This window comes from Denticeps clupeoides, unplaced genomic scaffold (genome assembly GCF_900700375.1).
Source record: "Denticeps clupeoides unplaced genomic scaffold, fDenClu1.1, whole genome shotgun sequence".
Classification (NCBI taxonomy): domain Eukaryota; kingdom Metazoa; phylum Chordata; class Actinopteri; order Clupeiformes; family Denticipitidae; genus Denticeps; species Denticeps clupeoides.
In genome coordinates, this window is record NW_021629951.1 from 30,851 (window position 1) to 41,264 (window position 10,414).

General features: G+C 39.7%; 15 non-coding genes across 15 annotated transcripts; 10 read left to right on the forward strand and 5 right to left on the reverse strand.

The window, feature by feature from the left end:
• The first annotated feature begins 340 nt into the window (after positions 1 to 340).
• Positions 341 to 447, forward strand: LOC114778151 (U6 spliceosomal RNA). Its single transcript, XR_003746216.1, has one exon. It is a non-coding gene; the product is annotated as a U6 spliceosomal RNA (small nuclear RNA).
• Positions 448 to 862: 415 nt separating this feature from the next.
• On the reverse strand, positions 863 to 1,026 carry LOC114778191 (U1 spliceosomal RNA). The gene has a single exon (XR_003746231.1). It is a non-coding gene; the product is annotated as a U1 spliceosomal RNA (small nuclear RNA).
• Positions 1,027 to 1,396: 370 nt separating this feature from the next.
• Positions 1,397 to 1,503, forward strand: LOC114778157 (U6 spliceosomal RNA). Its single transcript, XR_003746221.1, has one exon. It is a non-coding gene; the product is annotated as a U6 spliceosomal RNA (small nuclear RNA).
• A 946-nt stretch (positions 1,504 to 2,449) lies between these two features.
• LOC114778203 (U6 spliceosomal RNA) lies at positions 2,450 to 2,556 on the forward strand. The gene has a single exon (XR_003746243.1). It is a non-coding gene; the product is annotated as a U6 spliceosomal RNA (small nuclear RNA).
• Positions 2,557 to 2,972: 416 nt separating this feature from the next.
• Positions 2,973 to 3,136, reverse strand: LOC114778198 (U1 spliceosomal RNA). The gene has a single exon (XR_003746238.1). It is a non-coding gene; the product is annotated as a U1 spliceosomal RNA (small nuclear RNA).
• Positions 3,137 to 3,506: 370 nt separating this feature from the next.
• On the forward strand, positions 3,507 to 3,613 carry LOC114778200 (U6 spliceosomal RNA). The gene has a single exon (XR_003746240.1). It is a non-coding gene; the product is annotated as a U6 spliceosomal RNA (small nuclear RNA).
• Positions 3,614 to 4,036: 423 nt separating this feature from the next.
• LOC114778196 (U1 spliceosomal RNA) lies at positions 4,037 to 4,196 on the reverse strand. Its single transcript, XR_003746236.1, has one exon. It is a non-coding gene; the product is annotated as a U1 spliceosomal RNA (small nuclear RNA).
• A 370-nt stretch (positions 4,197 to 4,566) lies between these two features.
• On the forward strand, positions 4,567 to 4,673 carry LOC114778207 (U6 spliceosomal RNA). Its single transcript, XR_003746247.1, has one exon. It is a non-coding gene; the product is annotated as a U6 spliceosomal RNA (small nuclear RNA).
• Positions 4,674 to 5,622: 949 nt separating this feature from the next.
• LOC114778153 (U6 spliceosomal RNA) lies at positions 5,623 to 5,729 on the forward strand. Its single transcript, XR_003746217.1, has one exon. It is a non-coding gene; the product is annotated as a U6 spliceosomal RNA (small nuclear RNA).
• Positions 5,730 to 6,144: 415 nt separating this feature from the next.
• On the reverse strand, positions 6,145 to 6,308 carry LOC114778192 (U1 spliceosomal RNA). Its single transcript, XR_003746232.1, has one exon. It is a non-coding gene; the product is annotated as a U1 spliceosomal RNA (small nuclear RNA).
• A 370-nt stretch (positions 6,309 to 6,678) lies between these two features.
• On the forward strand, positions 6,679 to 6,785 carry LOC114778158 (U6 spliceosomal RNA). The gene has a single exon (XR_003746222.1). It is a non-coding gene; the product is annotated as a U6 spliceosomal RNA (small nuclear RNA).
• A 945-nt stretch (positions 6,786 to 7,730) lies between these two features.
• Positions 7,731 to 7,837, forward strand: LOC114778205 (U6 spliceosomal RNA). The gene has a single exon (XR_003746245.1). It is a non-coding gene; the product is annotated as a U6 spliceosomal RNA (small nuclear RNA).
• Positions 7,838 to 8,789: 952 nt separating this feature from the next.
• On the forward strand, positions 8,790 to 8,894 carry LOC114778150 (U6 spliceosomal RNA). The gene has a single exon (XR_003746215.1). It is a non-coding gene; the product is annotated as a U6 spliceosomal RNA (small nuclear RNA).
• A 421-nt stretch (positions 8,895 to 9,315) lies between these two features.
• Positions 9,316 to 9,475, reverse strand: LOC114778197 (U1 spliceosomal RNA). Its single transcript, XR_003746237.1, has one exon. It is a non-coding gene; the product is annotated as a U1 spliceosomal RNA (small nuclear RNA).
• Positions 9,476 to 9,845: 370 nt separating this feature from the next.
• On the forward strand, positions 9,846 to 9,952 carry LOC114778202 (U6 spliceosomal RNA). Its single transcript, XR_003746242.1, has one exon. It is a non-coding gene; the product is annotated as a U6 spliceosomal RNA (small nuclear RNA).
• Positions 9,953 to 10,414: the final 462 nt, after the last annotated feature.

Below are 10,414 nucleotides of genomic sequence, written 5' to 3' on the forward strand. Positions count from 1 at the left end.
CCAGAACCTTAACAGAGACCCAGACAGTGACATCATCACGTGGAATAAACAAACTGCCTGGAACCACGCCCCTTTCCTGCATTGACCTGCCCACTTTGTGATGTTCCTATGACTCTTGACACCAATCAAATTATTCTTCTTTCTTTGCTACACAAACTAAGAATACTTTAATCATGCACCTCCACAAGTTACCAGCCTCTTGTAAAATGCAATTAGGGTAACTAAGCATTTGCTCTCTAAATATTTTATCAAATTTTTACACAATACTCCATTCAAGGTCTTGGTGAGCAGAACAATGATTTGGTCAGTATTATAAGTGGCAGCTGAGAAACTGGTTAGCGTGCTTGCTACGCCTGCACATAGACTAAAATTGGATCAATACAGAGAAGATTAGCATGGCCCCTGCGAAAGCATGACACGCAAATCCGTGAAGCGTTTCATATTTTGTCCTTTTTTAATTAGACAAAGAGTCACTTGGGACTAGGAAGATGTTGTACCAAGATTAGCATGGAACTTGTAAAGGGATGACACACAAATCAGTGAAGTGCTCCATATTTTCAACTTTTTTTGATTGACAAATAGGAACTAGGGTTCCTTGGGAAAAGGGAGATGCTGTGCCAAATTCCAAATGTTCATTTTTTTTATTTTCAAAGCAAATACACAGGGAAGAAGACCATAAGAAGGTCAGAAACATATCCAACTGCAACTGGTGTCAAGGTATTAATGAAGTTGCTCATGTAGTGGACAATCTCAATCATTTCGTATGATAAGAAGAACTGAAGCTGCTGTAGATTTCTTTAGCTGACTCTAGGCCTGACTCTACACAGACAATTGTGTTTGTGGTTTAGTTGTGAACAACATGCTTGTAAGAGGGTAAACGCAGTCTGCCGCTATCAGGAATGATGCAGTCTAGATGCCCACATATGGGGACTTTGTAGGAGTCAGCACTAGCAAAATGCAGAGGTACAACCTCAGTCTGGGAAGACCACATATTTGAGAATGAAATTTCCCCTTCCAAAAAAGCATGAACTATAATGAAATGGCAGAAGATGGCTGCCAGTACCTTAACAGAGACCCAGACAGTGACATCACCACGTGGAATAAACACACTGCCTGGAACCACGCCCCTTTCCTGCATTGACCTGCCCACTTTGTGATGTTCCCATGACTCTTGACACCAATCAAATTATTCATCTTTCTTTGCTACACAAACTGACCACACTTTAATCATGCACCTCCACAAGTTACCAGCCTCTTGCAAAATGCAATTAGGGTAACTAAGCATTTGCTCTCCAAATATTTTATCACATTTTTACACAATACTCCATACAAGGTCTTGGTGAGCAGAACAATGATATGGTCAGTATTATAAGTGGCAGCTGAGAAGTTGGTTAATGTGCTTGCTACGGCTGCACATATACTAAAATTGGATCGATACAGAGAAGATTAGCATGGCCCCTGCAAAATTGTGACATGCAAATCCTCAAAGCGTTCCATATTTTGTTCTTTTTTAATTAGAAAAAGAGTCACTTGGGACTAGGAAGATGTTGTACCAAGATTAGCATGGAACTTGTAAAGGGATGACACACAAATCAGTGAAGTGCTCCATATTTTCAACTTTTTTTGATTGACAAATAGGAACTAGGGTTCCTTGGGAAAAGGGAGTTGCTGTGCCAAATTTTAAATATTTATTTTATTTTCAAAGCAAACACACAGGGATAAAGACCATAAGAAGATCAGAAACTTTTCCAAATGCAACTGGTGTCAATGTATTAATGAAGTTGCTCATGTAGTGGACAATCCCAATCATTTGGTAGGATAAGAAGAACTGAAGCTGCTGTACATTTCTTTAGCTGACTCTAGGCCTGACTCTACACAGACAATTGTGTTTGTGGTTTAGTTTTGAACAACATGCTAGTGAGAGGGTAAACGAAGTCTGTCGCTATCAGGAATGATGCAGTCTAGATGCCCACATATGGGGATTTTGTAGGAGTCAAAACTAGCAAAATGCAGAGGTACAACCTCAGTCTGTGAAGACCACATAATTGAGAATGAAATTTCCCCTTCCAAAAAAGCATGAACTATAATGAAATGACAGAAGATGGCTGCCAGTACCTTAACAGATACCCAGACAGTGACATTGCACCGTGGAATAAACAAACTGCCTGGAACCACGCCCGTTTCCAGCATTGACCTGCCCACTTTGTGATGTTCCTTTGACTCTTGACACCAATCAAATTATTCTTCTTTCTTTGCTACACAAACTGACCATACTTTAATGATGCACCTCCACAAGTTACCAGCCTCTTGGAAAATTGCATTTAGGGTAACTAAGCATTTGCTCTCCAAATATTTTATCACATTTTTACACAATTCTCCATACAAGGTCTTGGTGAGCAGAACAATGATATGGTCAGTATTATAAGTGGCAGCGGAGGAGCTGGTTGATGTGCTTGCTACGGCTGCACATATACTAAAATTGGATCGATACAGAGAAGATTAGCATGGCCCCTGCGAAAGGATGACACGCAAATCCGTGAAGCGTTCCATATTTCGTTCTTTTTTAATTAGACAAAGAGTCACTTGGGACTAGGAAGATGTTGTACCAAGATTAGCATGGAACTTGCAAAAAGATGACACACAAATCAGTGAAGTGCTCCATATTTTCAACTTTTTTTGATTGACAAATAGGAACTAGGGTTCCTTAGGAAAAGGGAGATGCTGTGCCAAATTCCAAATGTTTAGTTTTTTTTTTTTTCAAAGCAAAAACACAAGGATGAACTCCATAAGAAGATCAGAAACATGTCCAACTGCATCTGGTGTCAATATATTAATGAAGTTGCTCATGTAGTGGACAATCTCAATCATTTGGTATGATAAGAAGTACTGAAGCTGCTGTACATTTCTTTAGCTGACACTAGGACTGACTCTACACAGACAATTGTGTTTGTGGTTTAGTTGTGAACAACATGCTTGTAAGAGGGTAAACGCAGTCTGCCGCTATCAGGAATGATGCAGTCTAGATGCCCACATATGGGGACTTTGTAGGAGTCAGCACTAGCAAAATGCAGAGGTACAACCTCAGTCTGTGAAGACCACATAATTGAGAATGAAATTTCCCCTTCCAAAAAAGCATGAACTATAATGAAATGGCAGAAGATTGCTGCCAGTACCTTAACAGAGACCCAGACAGTGACATCACCACGTGGAATAAACACACTGCCTGGAACCACGCCCCTTTCCTGCATTGACCTGCCCACTTTGTGATGTTCCCATGATTCTTGACACCAATCAAATTATTCATCTTACTTTGCTACACAAACTAAGAATACTTTAATCATGCAGCTCCACAAGTTACCAGCCTCTTGGAAAATGCAATTAGGGTAACTAAGCATTTGCTCTCTAAATATTTTATCAAATTTTTACACAATACTCCATACAAGGTCTTGGTGAGCAGAACAATGATATGGTCAGTATTATAAGTGGCAGCTGAGAAGCTTGTTGATGTGCTTGCTACGGCTGCACATATACTAAAATTGGATCGATACAGAGAAGATTAGCATGGCCCCTGCGAAAGGATGACACGCAAATCCGTGAAGCGTTCCATATTTTGTTCTTTTTTAATTAGACAAAGAGTCACTTGGGTACTAGGAAGATGTTGTACCAAGATTAGCATGGAACTTGTAAAAGGATGACACACAAATCAGTGAAGTGCTCCATATTTTCAACTTTTTTTGATTGACAAATAGGAACTAGGGTTCCTTAGGAAAAGGGAGATGCTGTGCCAAATTCCAAATGTTTCAGTTTTTTTTTTTTTTCAAAGCAAAAACACAAGAATGAACTCCATAAGAAGATCAGAAACATTTCCAACTGCATCTGGTGTCAATGTATTAATGAAGTTGCTCATGTAGTGGACAATCTCAATCATTTGGTAAGATAAGAAGAACTGAAGCTGCTGTACATTTCTTTAGCTGACTCTAGGACTGACTCTACACAGACAATTGTGTTTGTGGTTTAGTTGTGAACAACATGCTTGTGAGAGGGTAAACGCAGTCTGTCGCTATCAGGAATGATGCAGTCTAGATGCCCACATATGGGGACTTTGTAGGAGTCAGCACTAGCAAAATGCAGAGGTACAACCACAGTCTGGGAAGACCACATATTTGAGAATGAAATTTCCCCTTCCAAAAAAGCATGAACTATAATGAAATGGCAGAAGATTGCTGCCAGTACCTTAACAGAGACCCAGACAGTGACATTGCCACGTGGAATAAACAAACTGCCTGGAACCACGCCCCTTTCCTGCATTGACCTGCCCACTTTGTGATGTTCCTATGACTCTTGACACCAATCAAATTATTCTTCTTACTTTGCTACACAAACTAACAATACTTTAATCATGCAGCTCCACAAGTTACCAGCCTCTTGGAAAATGCAATTAGGGTAACTAATCATTTGCTCTCCAAATATTTGATCACATTTTTACACAATACTCCATACAAGGTCTTGGTGAGCAGAACAATGATATGGTCAGTATTATAAGTGGCAGCTGAGAAGCTGGTTGATGTGCTTGCTACGGCTGCACATATACTAAAATTGGATCGATACAGAGAAGATTAGCATGGCCCCTGCGAAATGATGACACGCAAATCCGTGAAGCGTTCCATATTTTGTTCTTTTTTAATTAGACAAAGAGTCACTTGGGACTAGGAAGATGTTGTACCAAGATTAGCATGGAACTTGTAAAGGGATGACACACAAATCAGTGAAGTGCTCCATATTTTCAACTTTTTTTGATTGACAAATAGGAACTAGGGTTCCTTGGGAAAAGGGAGATGCTGTGCCAAATTCCAAATGTTCATTTTTTTTATTTTCAAAGCAAATACACAGGGAAGAAGACCATAAGAAGAACAGAAACATTTCCAACTGCATCTGGTGTCAATATATTAATGAAGTTGCTCATGTAGTGGACAATCTCAATCATTTGGTAAGATTAGAAGATCTGAAGCTGCTGTACATTTCTTTAGCTAACTCTAGGACTGACTCTACACAGACAATTGTGTTTGTGGTTTAGTTGTGAACAACATGCTTGTGAGAGTGTAAACACAGTCTGTCGCTATCAGGAATGATGCAGTCTAGATGCCCACATATTGGGACTTTGTAGGAGTCAGCACTAGCAAAATGCAGAGGTACAACCACAGTCTGGGAAGACCACATATTTGAGAATGAAATTTCCCGTGCTAATAAGGCATGAACTATAATAACATGGCAGAAGATTGCTGCCAGAACCTTAACAGAGACCCAGACAGTGACATCATCACGTGGAATAAACAAACTGCCTGGAACCACGCCCCTTTCCTGCATTGACCTGCCCACTTTGTGATGTTCCTATGACTCTTGACACCAATCAAATTATTCTTCTTTCTTTGCTACACAAACTAAGAATACTTTAATCATGCACCTCCACAAGTTACCAGCCTCTTGTAAAATGCAATTAGGGTAACTAAGCATTTGCTCTCTAAATATTTTATCAAATTTTTACACAATACTCCATTCAAGGTCTTGGTGAGCAGAACAATGATTTGGTCAGTATTATAAGTGGCAGCTGAGAAACTGGTTAGCGTGCTTGCTACGCCTGCACATAGACTAAAATTGGATCAATACAGAGAAGATTAGCATGGCCCCTGCGAAAGCATGACACGCAAATCCGTGAAGCGTTTCATATTTTGTCCTTTTTTAATTAGACAAAGAGTCACTTGGGACTAGGAAGATGTTGTACCAAGATTAGCATGGAACTTGTAAAGGGATGACACACAAATCAGTGAAGTGCTCCATATTTTCAACTTTTTTTGATTGACAAATAGGAACTAGGGTTCCTTGGGAAAAGGGAGATGCTGTGCCAAATTCCAAATGTTCATTTTTTTTATTTTCAAAGCAAATACACAGGGAAGAAGACCATAAGAAGGTCAGAAACATATCCAACTGCAACTGGTGTCAAGGTATTAATGAAGTTGCTCATGTAGTGGACAATCTCAATCATTTCGTATGATAAGAAGAACTGAAGCTGCTGTAGATTTCTTTAGCTGACTCTAGGCCTGACTCTACACAGACAATTGTGTTTGTGGTTTAGTTGTGAACAACATGCTTGTAAGAGGGTAAACGCAGTCTGCCGCTATCAGGAATGATGCAGTCTAGATGCCCACATATGGGGACTTTGTAGGAGTCAGCACTAGCAAAATGCAGAGGTACAACCTCAGTCTGGGAAGACCACATATTTGAGAATGAAATTTCCCCTTCCAAAAAAGCATGAACTATAATGAAATGGCAGAAGATGGCTGCCAGTACCTTAACAGAGACCCAGACAGTGACATCACCACGTGGAATAAACACACTGCCTGGAACCACGCCCCTTTCCTGCATTGACCTGCCCACTTTGTGATGTTCCCATGACTCTTGACACCAATCAAATTATTCATCTTTCTTTGCTACACAAACTGACCACACTTTAATCATGCACCTCCACAAGTTACCAGCCTCTTGCAAAATGCAATTAGGGTAACTAAGCATTTGCTCTCCAAATATTTTATCACATTTTTACACAATACTCCATACAAGGTCTTGGTGAGCAGAACAATGATATGGTCAGTATTATAAGTGGCAGCTGAGAAGTTGGTTAATGTGCTTGCTACGGCTGCACATATACTAAAATTGGATCGATACAGAGAAGATTAGCATGGCCCCTGCAAAATTGTGACATGCAAATCCTCAAAGCGTTCCATATTTTGTTCTTTTTTAATTAGAAAAAGAGTCACTTGGGACTAGGAAGATGTTGTACCAAGATTAGCATGGAACTTGTAAAGGGATGACACACAAATCAGTGAAGTGCTCCATATTTTCAACTTTTTTTGATTGACAAATAGGAACTAGGGTTCCTTGGGAAAAGGGAGTTGCTGTGCCAAATTTTAAATATTTATTTTATTTTCAAAGCAAACACACAGGGATAAAGACCATAAGAAGATCAGAAACTTTTCCAAATGCAACTGGTGTCAATGTATTAATGAAGTTGCTCATGTAGTGGACAATCTCAATCATTTGGTATGATAAGAAGAACTGAAGCTGCTGTACATTTCTTTAGCTGACTCTAGGCCTGACTCTACACAGACAATTGTGTTTGTGGTTTAGTTGTGAACAACATGCTTGTGAGAGGGTAAACGCAGTCTGTCGCTATCAGGAATGATGCAGTCTAGATGCCCACATATGGGGACTTTGTAGGAGTCAGCACTAGCAAAATGCAGAGGTACAACCTCAGTCTGTGAAGACCACATATTTGAGAATGAAATTTCCCCTTCCAAAAAAGCATGAACTATAATGAAATGGCAGAAGATGGCTGCCAGTACCTTAACAGATACCCAGACAGTGACATTGCACCGTGGAATAAACAAACTGCCTGGAACCACGCCCGTTTCCAGCATTGACCTGCCCACTTTGTGATGTTCCTTTGACTCTTGACACCAATCAAATTATTCTTCTTTCTTTGCTACACAAACTGACCATACTTTAATGATGCACCTCCACAAGTTACCAGCCTCTTGGAAATTGCATTTAGGGTAACTAAGCATTTGCTCTCCAAATATTTTATCACATTTTTACACAATTCTCCATACAAGGTCTTGGTGAGCAGAACAATGATATGGTCAGTATTATAAGTGGCAGCGGAGGAGCTGGTTGATGTGCTTGCTACGGCTGCACATATACTAAAATTGGATCGATACAGAGAAGATTAGCATGGCCCCTGCGAAAGGATGACACGCAAATCCGTGAAGCGTTCCATATTTCGTTCTTTTTTAATTAGACAAAGAGTCACTTGGGACTAGGAAGATGTTGTACCAAGATTAGCATGGAACTTGCAAAAAGATGACACACAAATCAGTGAAGTGCTCCATATTTTCAACTTTTTTTGATTGACAAATAGGAACTAGGGTTCCTTAGGAACAGGGAGATGCTGTGCCAAATTCCAAATGTTTAGTTTTTTTTTTTTTCAAAGCAAAAACACAAGGATGAACTCCATAAGAAGATCAGAAACATGTCCAACTGCATCTGGGGTCAATATATTAATGAAGTTGCTCATGTAGTGGACAATCTCAATCATTTGGTATGATAAGAAGTACTGAAGCTGCTGTACATTTCTTTAGCTGACACTAGGACTGACTCTACACAGACAATTGTGTTTGTGGTTTAGTTGTGAACAACATGCTTGTAAGAGGGTAAACGCAGTCTGCCGCTATCAGGAATGATGCAGTCTAGATGCCCACATATTGGGACTTTGTAGGAGTCAGCACTAGCAAAATGCAGAGGTACAACCTCAGTCTGTGAAGACCACATAATTGAGAATGAAATTTCCCCTTCCAAAAAAGCATGAACTATAATGAAATGGCAGAAGATGGCTGCCAGTACCTTAACAGAGACCCAGACAGTGACATCACCACGTGGAATAAACACACTGCCTGGAACCACGCCCCTTTCCTGCATTGACCTGCCCACTTTGTGATGTTCCCATGATTCTTGACACCAATCAAATTATTCATCTTACTTTGCTACACAAACTAAGAATACTTTAATCATGCACCTCCACAAGTTACCAGCCTCTTGGAAAATGCAATTAGGGTAACTAAGCATTTGCTCTCTAAATATTTTATCAAATTTTTACACAATACTCCATACAAGGTCTTGGTGAGCAGAACAATGATATGGTCAGTATTATAAGTGGCAGCTGAGAAGCTTGTTGATGTGCTTGCTACGGCTACTCATATACTAAAATTGGATCGATACAGAGAAGATTAGCATTGCCCCTGCGAAAGGATGACACGCAAATCCGTGAAGCGTTCCATATTTTGTTCATTTTTAATTAGACAAAGAGTCACTTGGGTCTAGGAAGATGTTGTACCAAGATTAGCATGGAACTTGCAAAAAGATGACACACAAATCAGTGAAGTGCTCCATATTTTCAACTTTTTTTGATTGACAAATAGGAACTAGGGTTCCTTAGGAAAAGGGAGATGCTGTGCCAAATTCCAATGTTTAGTTTTTTTTTTTTTTTCAAAGCAAAAACACAAGGATGAACTCCATAAGAAGATCAGAAACATGTCCAACTGCATCTGGTGTCAATATATTAATGAAGTTGCTCATGTAGTGGACAATCTCAATCATTTGTTATGATAAGAAGAACTGAAGCTGCTGTACATTTCTTTAGCTGACACTAGGACTGGCTCTACACAGACAATTGTGTTTGTGGTTTAGTTTTGAACAACATGCTTGTGAGAGGGTAAACGCAGTCTGTCGCTATCAGGAATGATGCAGTCTAGATGCCCACATATGGGGACTTTGTAGGAGTCAGCACTAGCAAAATGCAGAGGTACAACCACAGTCTGGGAAGACCACATATTTGAGAATGAAATTTCCCCTTCCAAAAAAGCATGAACTATAATGAAATGGCAGAAGATTGCTGCCAGTACCTTAACAGAGACCCAGACAGTGACATTGCCACGTGGAATAAACAAACTGCCTGGAACCACGCCCCTTTCCTGCATTGACCTGCCCACTTTGTGATGTTCCTATGACTCTTGACACCAATCAAATTATTCTTCTTACTTTGCTACACAAACTAACAATACTTTAATCATGCAGCTCCACAAGTTACCAGCCTCTTGGAAAATGCAATTAGGGTAACTAATCATTTGCTCTCCAAATATTTGATCACATTTTTACACAATACTCCATACAAGGTCTTGGTGAGCAGAACAATGATATGGTCAGTATTATAAGTGGCAGCTGAGAATCAAGTTGATGTGCTTGCTACGGCTGCACATATACTAAAATTGGATCGAAACAGAGAAGATTAGCATGGCCCCTGCGAAAGGATGACACGCAAATCCGTGAAGCGTTCCATAGTTTTGTTCTTTTTTAATTAGACAAAGAGTCACTTGGGACTAGGAAGATGTTGTACCAAGATTAGCATGGAACTTGTAAAAGGATGACACACAAATCAGTGAAGTGCTCATTATTTCAACTTTTTTTGATTGACAAAAGGGACTAGGGTCTTTTGGGAAATGGGAGATGCTGTGAAAAATTCCAAATGTTCAGTTTTTTTATTTTTCAAAGCAAAAACACAAGAATGAACTCCAATAGAAGATCAGAAACATTTCCAACTGCATCTGGTGTCAATGTATTATGAAGTTGCTCATTTAGTGCACAATCTCAATCATTTGGTAAGATAAGAAGAACTGAAGCTACTGTACATTTCTTTAGCTGACTCTAGGCCTGACTCTACACAGACAATTGTGTTTGTGGTTTAGTTTTGAACAACATGCTTGTGAGAGGGTAAACGCAGTCCTGTCGCTATCAGGAATGATGCAGT